The 19,096-nt window shown below is 38.6% G+C and overlaps 1 protein-coding gene and 1 pseudogene across 5 annotated transcripts in view; one reads left to right on the plus strand and one right to left on the minus strand.

Annotated features, from left to right (window-relative positions):
- The window catches only part of CRB1 (crumbs cell polarity complex component 1), a 267,875-nt gene that overhangs the window by 54,689 nt on the left and 194,090 nt on the right, over positions 1-19,096 (plus strand). The window lies entirely within an intron of this gene.
- LOC117198500 (uncharacterized) lies at positions 3,099-3,217 on the minus strand (annotated as a pseudogene).

A 19,096-nucleotide genomic window follows, 5' to 3' on the forward strand; every position in this document is an offset into this window, starting at 1 on the left:
CTTTGAAATCATTAACCCTACTAAAATTAATTATATTTTGAGGTTAAGTTCAACTCAGAATTTAGGCAATAGCATATCCGGTTTGTATATTATAAATTCCTAGTTATCTCCATCCTCATTTCATTTACTGATATCATTAGAAACTTGAAAGGAAAAACTGTTTCTCCCTCTATTCACCAGTCTTCTCACACCCAACACAGTCAACACTCTGGTCACCAACTGTGGGGTAGTTTTGCCCTCACCAAGCAATTCTCCAATTCTCTGTGCACACCAACTGGGTGTCCTACATTTCAGCTAAATTCTGACGCTGTCTACCTGGGGCTAGCTCAGACCCCACAGGTTAAGGGCTCTGTCCCACTCCCATCTCCCCCACTTCAGACACCAATTGCAAGTCTAGGTTGTCACCTGTGCTTCTGACTCGCTGGCTATAAATAAGAGGTTCCCACAACCACTTCCTCAGGTTTGATAATTTGCTAGAGTGGCTAACAGAACTCAGTGCGAAAACAAGTTTACTTACTAGTTTACTGGTTTATTATAAAAGGATACAACTCTGGAACAGCCAGATGGAAGAGATGCCCAGGGTAAGGTGTGGAGGCAGGAGGGACGGACTTGGAGCTTCCACGCCCTCTCCAGGCGAGCCACCCTCCCAGCCCCTCCATGGGTTCATCAACCCAGAAGGTCTCCAAATCCCCACAGCTGGGTGTTTTTATGGATGCTTCATTACGTAGGCATGGTGATCAAATCATTGATCACAGGTGATTACCTCAACTTCCTGTCCCTGTCTCCTCCCCAGAGGTCAGAGGATGGGGACGAAAGTTCCAACCCTCTAATCCCTTGGTTGGTTACCCTGGCAACTAGGTCCCATCAGGTGTTTATCTAGGGGTTTTCCAAAATCACCTCATTAACATAAACACTGGTGTGCTTGAAAGGGCTGTTGTGAGTGACAAGGCACTGCTTTCACCTTTATCACAGGAACTATCGATATTTCAGGAACCAAGGACAAAGACCAAATAATATAAAAATGATGCTCCCAGGGCTCTTAAGAAATTACAAGAATTTGAAGAGCTATGTGCCAGGAACCATGGATGAAAACTTAAAAAAAATATTTCTTATTATATCACAATGTCACACACCTCTGTGAGAGGCTGGGTAAGGAAAGAGAAGAGAAATAAAATGCAAAGCTTTACATTTTAAGTATCAATGCCTGAGAATTGCATCAAACTCACTATTATAAGAAGCTATTATTAAAAGATAAACTGAGCCATATTAAAATTTTAAGAGTTTATCTGAGTAAAAATAGATTTGAATGCCAAATTACACAGTCAGAATTTGGAAATACTGATTGCACTATTTATGAGACCTTCTAAATTTTGGTACACTGGACAGTTTAAAACTTTTGGTGCCCTGAATTATATAGCCTTTGGGTAGAAACAGCATCAGAGTCTGCCTCCAGACCTTGGGCTTGATGAAGAAAAACATTAATGCAAATATAATGGGCAATGAGAAATCAAAAAATATAATCAAAGGAGAGAGATGCAGTGGGAACCTCATCAATCCAGCCTGTGAATAGGTTCCACCTGTGAATAATGACCTATTGCTTAAACCATAAGAAATAAAGGTATTAAAGACTGTGTATCACCAGTGCATGTGCTACAAGTATAATTTCAAATATCAACATACTGTATATTCTCAAAGGGAATTTGTTGTGAGACTGGTGAATTTCAGAGAGCCATGAACTTTGGGAATAAACTGACTTCCAAAAAATCTAAATATCATACTGACCATGTATGCTATTAAGCACATTTCTCTAAGGCTTTTTTTTCCCTCAATAGGTAATCATGAACACTGGAATTGTTTAGAGTGAAGATTGTCACAAAGATATATCTCATTAATTCTTAGGGTCAATTGTGTGCCTACCATCAATATAATTGTTTATTTTTTAGGTGAAGGGTAGTTTTTATTATGTCCTTTTCCTGGGAAATATTTCACTGTTTATTGATCAAAGCTGATGAATTCATATTTATGAAGGCAACATTTTCTTATGTAACTCTATTTTCTTTTGCTATTTTATGGAATATATGTAACCATATTTTGCAAACTAAATTGGTCAGTGAGATTGTGTGTACAGCAATGGTTTACACAATTTAAAGTGTAAAATAAACACATGGGGGGTCATTTAAATAATGGGTTTTTTGTATGGGTTCTAAATCCAGATGTTGTGATTCAGTTATTCCTGGTGGGACCCAGGAATCAGGTTTTTTCTTTTCCTTAAAAACAAACCCCACATGACTGTGATGCATGTCTTTTACAGATTAGACTTTGAGACACTAATCCATAGTTTAACAAAGTAGGAGTTGGTAAATGATTGATTCTTAAAGTGTGGTGAAAACTGGCATGAGGGAAGAAGCGGGGAGAGTAGGGGAGTAACAGGGGTAAGAAAAAGGCGAGAAGCAGCCAAGGGCACAGCGCATTTGGGACCTATTAATAGAAAAAGGGAACGGGGGAGTGACGTGAGATGAGGGGCTGTGGGCAGGGTGCACATGAGAAAAGGCTTTAAGTGCCGCAATGGACAGTGATTAGATAGTCACAGGTGCCCAAATGTTTTCACACCGTGGTCCAAAGAGAAAGGATAATATATGCACACCACACTTACCACATAGTCAGGACTGTTGGCAGCAAGGGTGACCACCTGGTGGCCTGCGGCTCTGGCACCCCTGTAACCTACTCTGGGCACACGTTTGGGAAGTGCCAGGAAGGACATGGGAAGCCACTGAGGGACTTGAAACAGGAACACTGACATGGCCACAATGAGGAGGTTCTGGAGGGCAAGGCTGTTAGGTAGGAGACCTCGAATGAAATGATGGGGACCTGAACGGTGTGGTTATAGTAAGGAGGAAGAAACAAGGGTGGCTTAAAATATTTCGGGGGGAAATCAGCTTCATGTTTGATGAGAAATGAGAGAGGGAAAGGGAGTATTGTGAAGGATGACTTCCAGGCCTCCAGCATGCCCACCTTAAATAATGCTATGATGTCATCGACTGAAATCATAAAGGCAAAGAAGAAAGTAGGGTGCATACTTACACTTTTTTTTTTTTTAATGCCTACAGCACCAGGTATTCCCAGACGGTCTCCCACCCAAGTACTAACCAGGCCCGACCCTGCTTAGCTTCCAATATCAGACGAGATCCCGCGCGTTCAGAGTAGTATGGCCATAGTTGCATACTTACACTTTAAACCTGTCTATTTTGAAACGTAATTGAGACATTCAGGTGAAGATGTCCATCAGGCAGTTAGAGACGCCCCTCCAAAATTTAAGGGAGAAACTCAATTACGGATAAAGAGTCGAATCCTCACTTGCTAATTCAGTAACTACCATTGAGCCCACACTATGGACTATTTTCCATGACAGGAACAGGGCACACAAATATCTGAGAGAAGTTCTATAAAATATTTTCACATTGTGTATCAAAAGCCTTAAATAAGAATGTTCATACCTAACAACCTAGAAACTCTTTGAGAAAAATAATAATTGAAAATTAGGGCAAAGATTAACATGCCAAGGTAGCCATAACATTTGCATATAGTGGGATATTAGAATAACTTTAATGAAATCAATCAAGCACATTTGTACTAAGAAAATGTTTGAAATATAAATTGTGTTGCTTTATGCTCTGGTATCTAGAGATGCTTTCAAAGACAAACAAAATCCAGTAACCAAAATGAAATTAAAATAATTCAAATGTTTCCTGGGCTCTCTTAAGAAAAAAAAAATACAGAATATAATACACAGAAAAACTGCAAAAAATACTTTCTCCATTTTTATGTTCTCAATATCTCTGACTACTTCCCAAAGTCCAGTCTCTCAGCCTCCCCAAAGCTCCTTTCTTTTGAAGTCCTCATAGGCCCCCCTTTCTTGCCTCTTGGAAATAAATCTCTACTCTCATAAAAATTCCCTGTCCTAGATTTTCAAGTTCCATTTCTCTCTTTTTCCATTATATTAATTTTGCATCACAAAAACCCAGGAACAAAGCTGGCGAGGATCAAATGTTTCATAGTGGTTAGGAGAGGGGTAAGGAGGATGAGCAAACAAAGCCAAATTTCCTCTAGTGAATAAGGAAAGAGGGAAAGAATGTCAACACTTATTCAGAAGTTAACTTTTGCCTCTCAAAAAATTGTAAGTGATAAAAAACCCATGCGGGATGTCAAATTGTATAGCATGTACAACACACAGTATGTGATGTAAAAAATAGGCAAAATTTTTAATCACCATAGAATAGTATTTGTACTAAAATAAATCTTATTTCAAAATAGTATAGGTATTCCAACAATTGTGGGCTTAAATTTTAAGTCACAGAGCTTCTGCTAACAGAAGGAGCTATATAGGGAAAAAAATATTAAGTAAATATTTGCTGTTTTTAAGATGCTAAAAATATATACTTATTAGAGAGAAATCAGTTTCAAAAATATGTAAGAAATGAGAAATAGTTTATTTCAATTGTAAGATGAGTGACCTTGAACCATTTTACTTAAACTCTGCATTTTCCATCCCTGCAAAATGGAAATGGTGATTATGTCCAACTGCATTGTAGTATTGCGAGGACTGAATAAATTCATGTATGCGTGACATCCACTCTGCTCTACCAGTAGCTGAGGTCTTAACTTCAGATTGACAATCAAACTCAAAATTCACCATAGGCTTCAGCAAGCACCAGTTTTGGTTATCTTTAAGAAGGTTTGCAGAACAAGCATCATGGCACACAAAACAACTTGGGAGTAGTCCCATATTTCCTAGGTACAGCTCTCAATGTCCTGGCCATCCTGCACACTGGGTATGTGGCATCACCAGGGGCAAAGTTGACTAGACACAGCTTCAGCCCAGGGTAGCCATCGGCTCTGAGGTCCTTTCAGCTTTTATAATGAGTCCTGTGCCTATACCCTCTGTGGGTCACATCTCCCCAGGTTGATGTGAATAGCCCCCGTGCTCCAGGACAGCTCCATTCCATTACTTCCCAGTTACTCATAGACAGCCTTAACGATGATTACAAGTGCTTAGTCTGGGACATGGGATTCTCACTTATCTTGCATCTGATTTAGATGCAACTATTCCTCATTTGCTGCTGCAAGACTAAAGGTCGAATCTTCAGGCCTGCTTTACACAGACACATAGTAAGCACATAAAAATCTTACAATCATTGCATTTGTCTTTCAAAAATGGATAAATCAAGTGTTCATTATAATACTATAATTATTTTAAAAAGAGAACAAGGAAATCCACTGCTTGGTTGACATATCTTTTCTTCCTTGATGTTTTTTTTTAAATGATCATTGCTGAAATTAGATGTTCACCCTATGCTCTGTCACAATCCTTTCATTTCTAGTAAAATTTAAACCTCCTCTGTCCTTGAAAGCAGTTTGTGTTGCAGGTCAATAATTATCATGTCATGTAACAATTCAGTGTAGCGGGAGTGAGGGATTTTGACAAGTTGTGGTCTTGAGTGTAAGTGGCTGAAATAGGTCGGGAGTGAAGGCTACTGTAGTGTGAGATTGGTCGTTAACCTGTGAAGGATGATTCTGATCAACACTGAAGTCCCTCTGGCTGGGAAGTGACCTGGATGGTAGTTGGGATAATTGGTTGGAGGGAGTGGAAAGGCGAGGCTCCATGTGCTCCAAGGGCATGGCTTCTAAGAAGATTGTGCAAGGAAATGACGGCTAAACTACTTAGAATGATAAGTGACCATGGATTTGGGGGTCAGAGAGTAAAAAGAGGGAATTTGGAAAGAAATGGAGGAGTGGGGAGAGCTTGGTCAACTTGGCAGAGGCCACAGCTTCCGGAGAAAAATAGCCAGTGAAACGTTCCTCTCTGTGGGGTGTACAAAGGGTGAGGAATGAGAATGTCAGAGTCTCAATTTTAACTCCTCTGTATTACCGCATTTTAAAGCCTCTCTGTCCCTCCAAACTTTCGGTAAGATTTTATTACCTTTCTAGCCTTGGGGAGTGGAATTGTGAATAATGGTAATAATGGTGGAACTGAGCTATGAACAGTATATTGTGACTCCCATTTGCCTCCCTGCTGAGGCCAAAGTGATGGGAACAAGGGTTTTTGAGAGATCACAGTCCAGAAGTTTTGAGAGGTGATGCTGACTCAGGAGGCAACCTCTTCCCATTTTCACCAGAGGACGAGCCTGCCAGGGAAACACACATGCTGATTAAATAGTGAAGAGAATCATCTACATAGAATTAAAGCTGTCTCAACAAATCTTACTTTTAAGGAATTACTAATTTATTTATTCTCTGAATTAGAAAAGAATCTATTTTTTATAAAGTTTTCCTGGCCTGTGTGAGTGACTAGGACGTCTTAGCCAGCACAGTAAAGTCACAGTGTTTTTCTAGAATTAATCTTCAGTGTGATCACAGGTTCTCAGTACCGAAGGACCCCTGGGTGCCATGGATGCCCTCTTAATGCACCACCCAGCCCTGTGATTTTATAAAGAAATCACTAACACAGGTATCATTTTTTGCATTATAATTTTATAAAAATTTTGTTTATATCTGTAATTTAAAGGAAAACCTTATGGTCATCAGAGATAATGAATATTTGATTTGATTATTTAACTGAGTCATTTTGTCTCTGGTTCACGGGTAAAAGGAAAACTGTTTTGAATTCTATTAATTTTTTACTTCATTGAGTATTGGACATTTATGAATAAAAGTTCATAAAGATCAGAGAATTCTCAAATTAAACTTAGGTTGCTAGATTCATTTATTGTGTAATATTTATATGCTTTTGAAATTCCAAAAATTCACATTGTATCATATATTCAGAGGTCACAGGACAGGTAAAAAGAATTTCTGGAATATAGACTGAATAAATAGGAGTCAATTAAGAAAGAAATGTCCATCGACAGATGAATGGATAAAGAAGATGTGGCACATATATACAATGGAATATTACTCAGCCATAAAAAGAAATGAAATTGAGTTATTTGTAGTGAGGTGGATGGACCTAGAGACTGTCATGCAGAGTGAAGTAAGTCAGAAAGAGAAAAACAAATACCATATGCTAACACATATATATGGAATCTAAAAAAATAAATAAATGGTACTGATGAACCTAGTTGCGGGACAGGAATAAAGAGGTAGACATAGAAAATGGACTTGATGACATGGGGTGGGAGGGCGAAGCTGGGGCAAAGTGAGAGTAGTAGCATCGACATATATACACTATGGAATGTAAAATAGTTGTCTGGTGGGAAGCAGCAGTGTAGCACAGGGAAATCAGCTTGGTGCTTTACGATGACTTAGAGGGGTGGGATAGGAAGGGTGGGAGGGAGGCTCAAGAGGGAGGGGATATGGGGGCAGGTGTATGCATATGGCTGATTCGCTTTGTTGTACAACAGAAACTAACACAGTATTGTGAAGCAATTATACTCCAATAAAGACCTATTAAAAAAAAAAAAAGAAAGAAAGGTAGAACTTGATGATAAAGAGACTGACTTTGGTAAACCCTAAGTTGGGAAGATATAATAAAGTTGGTCCTAGCCCTTTGAACAGTAGAGTAACTTTAACCTACTGTAACCAACCTGGTATCTTCTCCAAATCTCCTGATGCAATACCTGACATTTCTCCTCATTGTTTGTTGCTTTTGCTAGTTCAAACTCTCCAGAAGGTTCATTTATGAAAAGACAATTCCACGTTAATTCATCAATCCATCAACATAGATTTACTTTCAGTTTCTTAACTTAGAGACTTGAAACAACAAGACCTAAAGTAGATCACCTGTGGAGAGCTTGGAAAAGATTGTAAGCATAAGAAACTGGTTATCGTGACCCCTATAGTGGGGACCCTGACTGACCCCAGTGCAGCATGGGGATACTGACTTCTCATTGTGAGAAAGACAGATGCTAAAGAAAGATGCTGGAGGCAGTAATAAGGCAAAATTCACTCATGCTTAATTTATCTAAGTCTTGTCTGAAAATTCTAATTTTCACTCTACTCGTGAAGGAAAAAGAAATACAACTAATCAAATGATCCACCAGGAATTGCCTTCCTTCTCAGTTATACAAACTTGGGTAAAAACAAAAGAAGGGGATTGAGAGGTACAAACTTCCAGTTATAAAATAAATAAGCCATGGGGATGTAATGTACAGCAGAGGGAATATAGTCAATAATATTGTAATAACATTGTATGGTGATGGATGGTAACTAGGTTTATTATGGTAATCATTTCATAACGTATGAAAATATTGAATCGCTATGTTGTACAACTGAAACTAATATAAAATTCTAAATCAGTTAAACTTCAGTAAGAAAACCAAGTGCAAAAAAATAGAAATTCGTTACATTTAAAGATTATGTTGCATTTAAAGGTTATATTCTATTCTTAATTTTTTGAGGAATCTCCAAACTGTTCTTCATAGTGGCTGCACCAGTTTACATTCTCATCAACAGTGCAGTAGGGGTCCCTTTTCTCCACATGCTCTCCAGCACTTGTTATTTCTTACCCTTTTGATAATAGCCATTGTAATGGGCGTGAGGTGGTATCTCATTATGGTTTCAATTTGCATTTCCCTGATGATTAGTGATATTGAGCATCTTTTCACGTGTCTGTTGGCCACTGTATGTCTTCTTTGGAAAAGTGTCTATTTAGGTCCTCTACTCATTTTTTAATTGGGTGGTTTGTTTTTCTGATGTTGAAATGGATGAATTCTTTGTATATTTTTAGATATTAACCCCTTATCAGATATATTACCGTATGAGCTAGCTATTCCACTTCTGGGTATTTACTTGAAGAATACAAAAGCACTAATTCAAAAAGGTATATGCACCCCTATGTTCACCACAGTATTATTTTCAATAGCCAAGATATGGAAACAACCCAAGTGCCTAGTGATGGATGAATGGATAAAGAAGATGTGGTATATATACATATGATGGAATATTACTCAACTATAAAAAGAAATACAGTCTTGCCATTTGTGACAATGTGGATGGACCTTGATGGTATTATACTAAGTGAAATAAGTTAGATGGAGAAAGACAAATACCATATGATTTCATGCATTTGAGGAATAAATAAGTAAATAAAACACATAGATACAGAGAAAAGAATAGTGGTTACCAGAGAGGAAGGGGATAGAGGGAGAGCAAAATGGGTAAAGGGGGTCAACTGTATGGCGATGGATGGAAACTAGACTTTTGTTGATGGGCACACTGTGGTGTACACAGAAGTCAAAATATTGTTGTTCACGTGAAACTTATATACTGTTATAAACCAACGTTACATCAGTATAAATAAATAAATAAATAAACATTTTTAAAAATTAAAAAAATAAATAACGGTCATATTCTGAAGGGCACTTCCACTTCTGAGCAAGATGGAATAACAGGGACTGGAATTACCCTCTTGTCTGAAGCAATTAAAAACTTGACAATATATATAAAATAATGGTTTTTAAGACATGGCTATCAGGTAATAAGGGACAGTCATCTCCAAGTAATGAGAAACAAACAAGAGAGCCCTAATTTCTTGAGCTTACGACCTTGAGAGAGTTTCCAGGAAACAGCATTGGGTGAGGGGACCCAAGCTGAGCCCAGCAAATCACTGAACTGAGGGGGCAAAGCTGAATGTTTGAGGAGACTCTGCCAGAAAGTATTCTCAGTATAAAGTTCTTGAGAGGAGATTGCTGCCCAGAGACAGAGGACCAGAGACATATGCAGAGGCTTCCTTTTGCATATTCAGCTGAGTTCGGATCAGCTCATGCATGTGAGGAAACTACCCAAGACCCAGAAAAGAGTATGACCTGAAATGATGGAAGATAACAGCACCCAGCACTCACAGAGGACTGAGAAGAGTACCTGTCCCCACCTGCCGGACTAGATAACCTCATGATTGATGGGACATTGGGTAAACAGAGGAACCTGCCTCAGTAGTGGTATAATTAGCTCTGGACTCCGCCTACTCTTGTCCTACTCAACAAATCTTAAAAGCAAACCTGAAAGGATTAAACTACTTCCAAATAACTGCATCACAGAACAAAGTTCAAGAATATATATAGGAGGACAAAAATAACCAGTACCTAACAGGGGTAAAGTTCACAAATAAAAGAGGCATGCAAAGAAACAAGAAAGTAAGACCCAAATGAAGAGAAAAATCAATTGAAACTGATCATAAACTGACACAGATGTTAGAATTAGCAGATAAGGACATTAAAACAGTTACCACTGTATTCCAGATGTTCAAAAAGTTAAGTAGAAATGTGGACAGTATGAGAAAAGATTTAAGTCAAACTTAAAGAGATTAAAACAACAATGTATGAGATGAACAGTACCCTGGATGGGGTTAGTGGCAAATTAGACATTGAAGGAAAGATTAGTGACACAGAAATAGAAACTGTCCAAAATTAAACAGAGAGAAAGAGCATTTAAAAAGAAAGCAAAGCAAAACAAACAGAAAAACAGAGCATCAGTGAGCTGTTCGACAACTTCAAGAGGTCTAATATATGTATAATTTGAGTCCCTGCAGAAGGGGGTGAGGAAAAAAAATACTTGAAGAAATAATGGCCAAAGTTCTCCATGGGCCAAACTTTTCTAGTGGATGAAAACTGTAAACCTACAGATCAAACAACAACCATCCCCCCCCCAAAAAACAAAAAAAACCCACCCAACAAACTCAAAATTCCCAAGCACAAAAAACATAAAGAAAACTATACAAAGGCACATCATAATCTCTTTGCTCAAATAAGTGATAAAGAGAAAAATCTTAAAAGTAGCCAGAGGAAAAAAAGACACGTCATACAGAGGAACAAAGACAAGACTGTCAGCAGATTCCCCCTGGGTGAATAGGTAACTAGTGAGGTACTGATGGCAGGTTGATTATATTTTACCACTTCTGAGGTGGAGGGGGCGGTGATTTACTCCCACTGACATGGACAATTATTCTGTTCTTGGGTTTTGTTCCTCCTACCCACCATATCTATCAAAGCAACACAGTCTCCATAGTCATCATCATGTTATTCTATCCAAAATTGTATCCTTCTTTCCTCATTTCTATTCTATTTTGTATCGGGAATGTTGTTTAGGGTTAATATAGTTTAGATCATGGGTTACAAAAGGTCAGGATATAATTTTCACTGGATGAGGAGAGAAATGGCCATCAACCAGTATGGTAGGCAACCCTAAGATGGCCCACAGTGACCCCCTGGCAATATTCATCGTTGTGAAATCCCTTCTTCTTGAAGGGACTGAACCTGTCTCCTAAGGAATAAAACAACACAAAAACAATGGATGTCACTTTTGAGATTAGATTACAAAGAACTGTGGCTTCTACCTTGGGTGCTTTCTCCCTTTCTCTTGCCTGCTTGCTCTCAGGGAAGCCAGCTGTCATACTGTGAGCTCTTCTGTGGAGGGGATCACATGGCAGAGAATTGAGGCCCCAGGATAAAAGCCAGTGAGGAACTGAGGCCCTCAATCCAATAGCATGCAAGGGACTAAACTCTGACAAAACCGCACAAGTGAGTTTGGAAATGGATCCTCCCCTCATTAAGTGTTCGGATGAGACTGCAGCCCCAACCTAATGAAGGACCTTGAGCCAGAGGTTTCCAGCTAAGCTTTGCCTAGAGTCCTGACACAAAGAAACTGTAAATTAAAAGATGTTTGTTGTTTTGGAGGTGATTTGTTATGCAAAAAAGGATAACCACTACACTCATAGATCCTGGAATTGGAGGATGCTGTGAATGATGAGAATATGAGGAGGGAGCATTCTGGTGTTTTCTTTTATAGGAGGAATAACTTCATTCTGTTAGGTGGGAGTATATTGTTTTTTATTTTATTTTTTGAAGTTTAGGCATGGAACAGTGATGCGTGTTGATGGCCAATAGGCATGCATATTATTACACGAGTTTTGCTGAACAACAGTATTTGAAAACCCTTTTTCTATGTAGGCAATTTCCCACTTTATAAGTTATCTCTTCCCAAGATAAGAGTCAGACTGCTTGGTGGCTAGAACACAAGGCAGGAAATCTAGACTCTGCCAATCAGACATAATATATGCATGAAACTTGGATTTGGAAGTGAACAGATGAAATGGCAGCTCTGCCCAATGGAATTGGTGTAACATATTCAGGCAAGCATGATGTGATGATGATGGAGCTGTTTGTTTTTTCTTCAAACGCAAGTGGGCGGAATTCTGGCATCCAATACTGAAAGTTACCAAGACGCAGAGAAAATGGAGTTTCCCTTAAAGCATTCCTTGTAGGATGGCTGCACACTTCAGAGCCAAGACCTCTGACTTTCAAGAGAGGCCCCAGGCTACCCAATATTCTTTAATAAAATTCTTTTCTGCTTAAAGTAGTCAGAGAAGACTCTGGTAGGCAACTAAAATCCTTTTCCTGGTACATTATAACTTATGGAATGGTCCATTATTTTCCCACTGACTTGTCATTATACCTCTGTATATACGCATGGTTCTAAATGAAGGCTGTCTCTTAAGTTCCACTCTTCTGTTATCTACCCCTGTACTACTACCATATCATATTAATTCTTAGAAAGTTTGGTATGCTTTACCTATCTGTTTCTGAAATTACTGAGCTAAAAATCTTTCACATGGTTGGCAAAAGGACGTGGAAAATTATCTTTGTCATTTCATCTATTTTTGATCTTTTTAAGCTTTGTTTTGTGTGCCTACTAGTTCATAATTTTATCTTTCTGGTGAATTATTTTATTTATAATTATTCTCTTTTATTCCTAATAATGCTTTTTTTAAAATTTATTTATTTGATTTATTTTTATTTTTGGCTGTGTTGGGTCTTCATTGCTGTGTGCAGGCTTTCTCTAGTTGCAGTGAGCGGGGGCTACTCTTCGTTGCGGTGCGTGGGCTTCTCATTGCGGTGGCTTCTCTTGTTGTGGAGCATGGCCTCTAGGCATGCGGGCTTCAGTGGTTGCAGCACTTGGGCTCAGTAGTTGTGACTCGCAAACTCTAGAGCTCAGGCTCAGTAGTTGTGGCACACAGGCTTAGTTGCTCTGTGGCATATGGGATCTTCCTGGACCAGGGCTCAAACCCATGTCCCCTGCATTGACAGGCGGCTTCTTAACCACTGCGCCACGAGGGAAGCCCCCTAATAATGCTTTTTATACAAAATCTGTTTGGTATTAATTTAGGTACACCAATTTTATTTTGGTTCATAATTTTCTGAGATAACTTTTTTATTCTTTCATTTCAACCTTTCTGTATCACCATGTTTTTAGGTTAATTTCTTGCACAGAAACTACAGTTAAATTTTGATTTCATATTTAATTTGAAACTTCCTATCATCTAACTGATGATCTGAGCTCATTTATATGTACTGTGATTATTAATATATTTGAGTTTGTTTATGTCATCCTATTTTGTGCTTTCTATTTACCATGTTTTTTCAGAGTCTCATTTTCCTTCCACTCCTTTTATGCACTATTTTGGGTTGATGCAGTTTCTTTTATTCCTTCCCCACCCCCACCTTCTGATTTGACAATATTGTTTCTATTCTTTTAGTGTTGTCCTTACAATTTAAAAGGCACAATCTGATTTTTTTAAGTCTGAAGTTAATAAATATCCTTGCACTCCTATTGAATAATATGAGCATCTTATTTTCTTTACCTCTGACCACAATGCTAATATATTGTATGTTAATGTGTATTTTCCTTGCATCTCCTTCATCTACACCCATCAATTTACTATGTTGTTATTATTTTTAATCCAGTTAGTATTTATGTATTAACAATTTCTTTGCTTATTGAAGCTTTTGACATATTACCTCTTCCATCTGATTTCAGTTTTCTTCTTCCTTCTGTAGTTGGGCCAATAAATGGGAAACATCCTTCTGAAATGTCATTATTTTCTCCTTAACTCTTGAATGGTATTTTATCTTTGACGCTATCATGTCTCTGTCTTCAGGTCACAGTTTTTTCTGTGGAGAGTTTTGCTCTCACCCTGATTTTGGTTCCTTTGGAGGTTCTTTTTTCTTTTTCTGGTTGCTTAACACATTCTGTTCATCTTTGGTATATTATGATGTTCCTTGGTTGGGCATTTTCTTTAAATATTTATTTTATTTGTCATGCTCAAGACTTTTTGGGCTTCTTGAATCTGAATTTTTACACCTCTTATGGGTTTTGAGGAAATCTGAGCCTTTTATCACTTTAAATACTGTCTCGCATTCTCTCTTCTCTCTCTGTACCCCTTTTAAATGAATACTGGAGCTTTTTCTTCTATCTTTGGAACCTGCTAACCTCACTAATATATTTTTTCTTTTTCTTTTCAGCTCTGTTTAATTTATTGATTTAAATGTTAGTGGCTACATTTTCCTGCCCAAGAGATCTATTTGCCTTTTAAAAATGTACCTATTTTTTAACACAATATATGATTTTTTTGTATTGCAATTTCAATTTCTTTTAAGATATATAATATATATTATATACAACTGTATATGTGTATGTATAAAATACATGTACAAATGAAAAGACAAATAAAATACAAATATGTATGTATATATACATACATGTATAGTTATTTTTATCGAGTTATGTAAAAGTTATATATGTTGGTCTGTTATCTCAAGAGTTGGGAATTTAGTCTCCTGTTTATTGCTTCTGTAAACACATTGCTTTTTTTTTTAATAACTCATGATTTTTTTTGTGTGTGAGACTCTTTGAGAGGTTTTTAAAATTTTTTTTATTCAGCTTTATGTATTTTATGAGAACATTTTGTGACCTGAGTTAGGGGAACTTCGCTCTGAATACTCTTTTATTTGCTTTTGCCAAGTGGCCAAGTGTACCACTGGCTTAGAACCAGTTTTTTTTTTTGCTCTCTTTCTTGTCTGTGTGTGTGTGTGTGTGTGTGTGTGTGTGTGTGTATTTGGGGGAAGGGGATTGAAGATCATATGGCTACTGTAACTGGGCCAGGTGCACAGTCCTGGGGTTTGATTTCTTGGAGAGCAAGTGTGCAAGGACCCTGACATCCTTAGCTTCAGTGTTGCCCCCCAACACCCACAAACCAACAGTGGGGAAGATTATTTGCTAGGCCTTCTTTTCACAGAACACCTTGGTTCCAAATCCCCAGCTGCTTTCCTTGGACATTAAAAACCAAGCTCCTTATGTGCAGGATCCACTTTCCCTCTTCCTCGCTCCCTCCTGTCATCCACCAGGACAGACACAGTGTCAATGTACATAATACTCCTACTGGTTTGCAGCTCCTCCTGCCTTTGTGTCACCTGGTGATCCCCCTTTCCTTCACTTACACATTTAAATAACTTTTGTTTGATTGGATTCAGTATTTCTGAGTATTTATAATGGAGGGGGGATTTTAAGTTTATGTACATTTGACACTTGCAGAAAGTAGGAGTTAATTATCCATTTATCGAAGTAAAATTATCTGTTAAAATGACATGCTATCACAGGAAACTGTGTCTCTTGTGCCTGGCTCCCTGGCAGTAAATGTAAGTACATTTTTAATTGTAATGGACTCTAATGAAGAAAGAATCCTTCTTTAAAATAAATACTTTTCAAAATAAGGGATGAAACTAAAATACACTGTAAACATTAATCATCTTTTTTTATATATATGCCAGTCTCACAGGCAATTCAAAATTGGCAACTTCTGTAAGTTCGCATTTAATAGGTCCTAAGTAAAAGCAATAATTTCAAGAACCAGAATGACAATATCTTAAACCTTAATCAGTAATATGTAAATACCCATGTAAGATAATACATTTCTTGAACAATATACTCTTTAAAAACTCCATTTGAATGCAGATATTAATAATGAAAAAGTTGAAATATGTACGAGAGTAGACATATATGTCTTTTTCTTCCATTCTAATGATTGGGTTTTACTTTCCTTATCACTGTGGGCTAACAAACAGAAGACATTTCTTTTTTTTTTTTAACATCTTTATTGGGGTATAATTGCTTTACAATGGTGTGTTAGTTTCTGCTTTATAACAAAGTGAATCAGTTATACATATACATATGTTCCCATATCTCTTCCCTCTGCGTCTCCCTCCCTCCCACCCTCCCTATCCCACCCCTCCAAGCGGTCACAAAGCACAGAGCTGATATCCCTGTGCTATGCGGCTGCTTCCCACTAGCTATCTACCTTACGTTTGGTAGTGTATATATGTCTATGCCTCTCTCTCGCTTTGTCACAGCTCACCCTTCCCCCTCCCCATATCCTCAAGTCCATTCTCCAGTACGTCTGTATCTTTATTCCTGTCTTACCCCTAGGTTCTTCATGACATTTTTTTCCCCTAAATTCCATATACATGTGTTAGCATACGGTATTTGTCTTTCTCTTTCTGACTTACTTCACTCTGTATGACAGACTCTAGGTCTATCCACCTCATTACAAATAGCTCAATTTCGTTTCTTTTTATGGCGGACTAATACTCCATTGTATATATGTGCCACATCTTCTTTATCCATTCGTCTGATGATGGGCACTTAGGTTGTTTCCATCTCCGGGCTATTGTAAATAGAGCTGCAATGAACATTTTGGTACATGACTCTTTTTGAATTATGGTTTTCTCAGGGTATATGCCCAGTAGTGGGATTGTTGGGTCATATGGTAGTTCTGTTTGTAGTTTTTTAAGGAACCTCCATACTGTTCTCCACAGTGGCTGTACCAATTCACATTCCCAACAGTAGTGCAGGAGTGTTCCCTTTTCTCCACACCCTCTCCAGCATTTATTGTTTGTAGATTTTTTGATGATGGCCATTCTGACAGGTGTGAGATGATATCTCATTGTAGTTGTGATTTGCATTTCCCTAATGATTAATGATGTTGAGCGTTTCATGTGTTTGTTGGCATTCTGTAGATCTTCTTTGGAGAAATGTCTATTTAGGTCCAGAAGACATTTCTGAGTAGTTTATTCTAGCTTGTAATTACATTAGGGAATTTAATATCTCAATATTTCCTTAATTTTCCAATATTATTTGGTTATCTATCTTTTCAAATTAATGTTCTTGATTATTGAAAATATCTCACATTCAAAATAGCCTCAAATTACATGATAAAATTCCATTCAATTGACTTTTGTATCAATTCAGTCATCAAAAATTTATGACATTGTTGGATATTAGTTCATGCTATTATCTTTCTATAGTAAGAGCAGAATTAGTCAGAGAGTTCATATCTATTTATATTGGTCTTTTCTGTTCCCAGAGTTTTTGGTTAACATGGCTAGTGCTAACTAGAGCACATTTCCAGACAACTTGTCTTTATTTATTTAACTTTTAGATTACATATATATGTATAATGCATAATATTATATATGCAACCATGTTTTATTACATACCAGTCTTTCCTATCCTATCTTCTCCTGGGAAGTCTGTGCGAGAACAAGACCTAAGACTGTTTTACTTGACTGTTTGGGTGGGGAGAGTAACTTTTCCCTAAATGGTATGAGTGATATACTCCAAATTCTCACAAAACCACAAACTTCTTTCAACCTATTGGCAGGATGTAGGAGTCTTGATTCCAGTCCTTTTTTCAGTGTCTGTAGATGCTGTTCAGCTGCCCCCTGGCCTCCAGCCAGTCCGAGACCTGAGTGAGGGTGGCACTGGGTGGTGTCATCCGGGTTCTGAATGTCTGACTCCCACAGGACTGAAGTTGGAAGCCAAGGAAATGTGTTAAGTCCCATTAGGCAGACAAGAGCAAGGGTCAGACAGAGATTAGGGAAGACTGAGAGCAACTTGGGATAGCCAGAAGGTGAGAGCAGCTGAACCTGGGGTCACAGTGGGCAGGGGGGAGGATCTTGCCATAGGATAGAATGTCGTAGGATGCAGAATCTTTGAGCCGAATCATGGGACCAGACACTCAAGGACTTTACAGTCTCACTGAGTTTGTGCCTCATCATGTTAAGTGCTGTCGGTTGTATTTTACTTCTAATGGCCCAATTCCAAGCCTCCATATCTGTGGCAGTGCGCCATGTAATAACTGTTATGTATTTTAGCAACTTTGTTTTAGTCACCCTCCCTTCTTCCACCTCCATGATTAAGACTTGTTAATGGAAATATCTGTTGGATAGAACAAGATTGTGAATTAGATTTTCTTTTTTTTTTTTTTTTGCTGCACGCGGGCCTTTCACTGTTGTGGCCTCTCCCGTTGCAGAGCACAGGCTCCGGACGCACAGGCTCAGCGGCCATGGCTCACGGGCCTAGCCGCTCCGCCGCATGTGGGATCTTCCCGGACCGGGGCACGAATCCGTGTCCCCTGCATCGGCAGGCAGAGTCTCAACCATTGCGCCACCAGGGAAGCCCTAGATTTTCTTTCAAGTGCAACATATGTCTGAGATCTAATCTTAGTTCTGCTTGAGACCAGATGTACCTAGGATGCTCCTAGTCAATACTGTGTCTTCATAAAGCAAAGCCAGCCTTACTGTGAAGCAAGGCATTGCATAGCTGGAAAGGGGTTTCTTTTGTCTCTGCCGCTGGCTCTAAGAAAGATGGCATCTGAACTCTTTTGAGATTTTTGCTTTTCTCCTCAGACAAGATAAGATATAGACCTTCATTAATGCATGGAAGAATGGGGCTTTAAGTGTATGAACACCCGACTGGGGAATCTGAGTCCCAGAACTGCTTAAGTTATAAAACGGGTCCCCAACCCCCGGGCCACAGACCAGTACCGGGCCACACAGCAGGAGGTGATCAGTGGGCCAGCAAGTGAAGCTTCATCTGCCGCTCCCCACCGCTCCCCATCACTCGCATTACCGCCTGAACCATCCCCCACGACCCCGGTCCGTGGAAAAATTGTCTTCCATGAAACCGGTCCCTGGTGCCAAAAAGGTTGGGGACCGCTGCTATAAAATACAAATTGCTTCATCTTCTTGGATTGTTTTTTCACATGCAAAATGGAGGCATGAATAACGTTCTTAGGAGTAGTAACAAGAACTCTTTTCATAGAAGGTAAGAGCAGAGGGTTTTCAGCCAGGCTGCTGGGGCTGAAGCTTGTCTCCACCACTTACCAGATGTTTAGCTTGAGAAAATTACCTTTCCAAGCCTCAGCTTCCTCATCTGTAAAATGAGACTAATAATGATACTTACATTAAATTGTTTATTGTTTTTATGAAGT

Source organism: Orcinus orca, chromosome 1 (genome assembly GCF_937001465.1).
Source record: "Orcinus orca chromosome 1, mOrcOrc1.1, whole genome shotgun sequence".
NCBI classification, from domain to species: Eukaryota; Metazoa; Chordata; class Mammalia; order Artiodactyla; family Delphinidae; genus Orcinus; species Orcinus orca.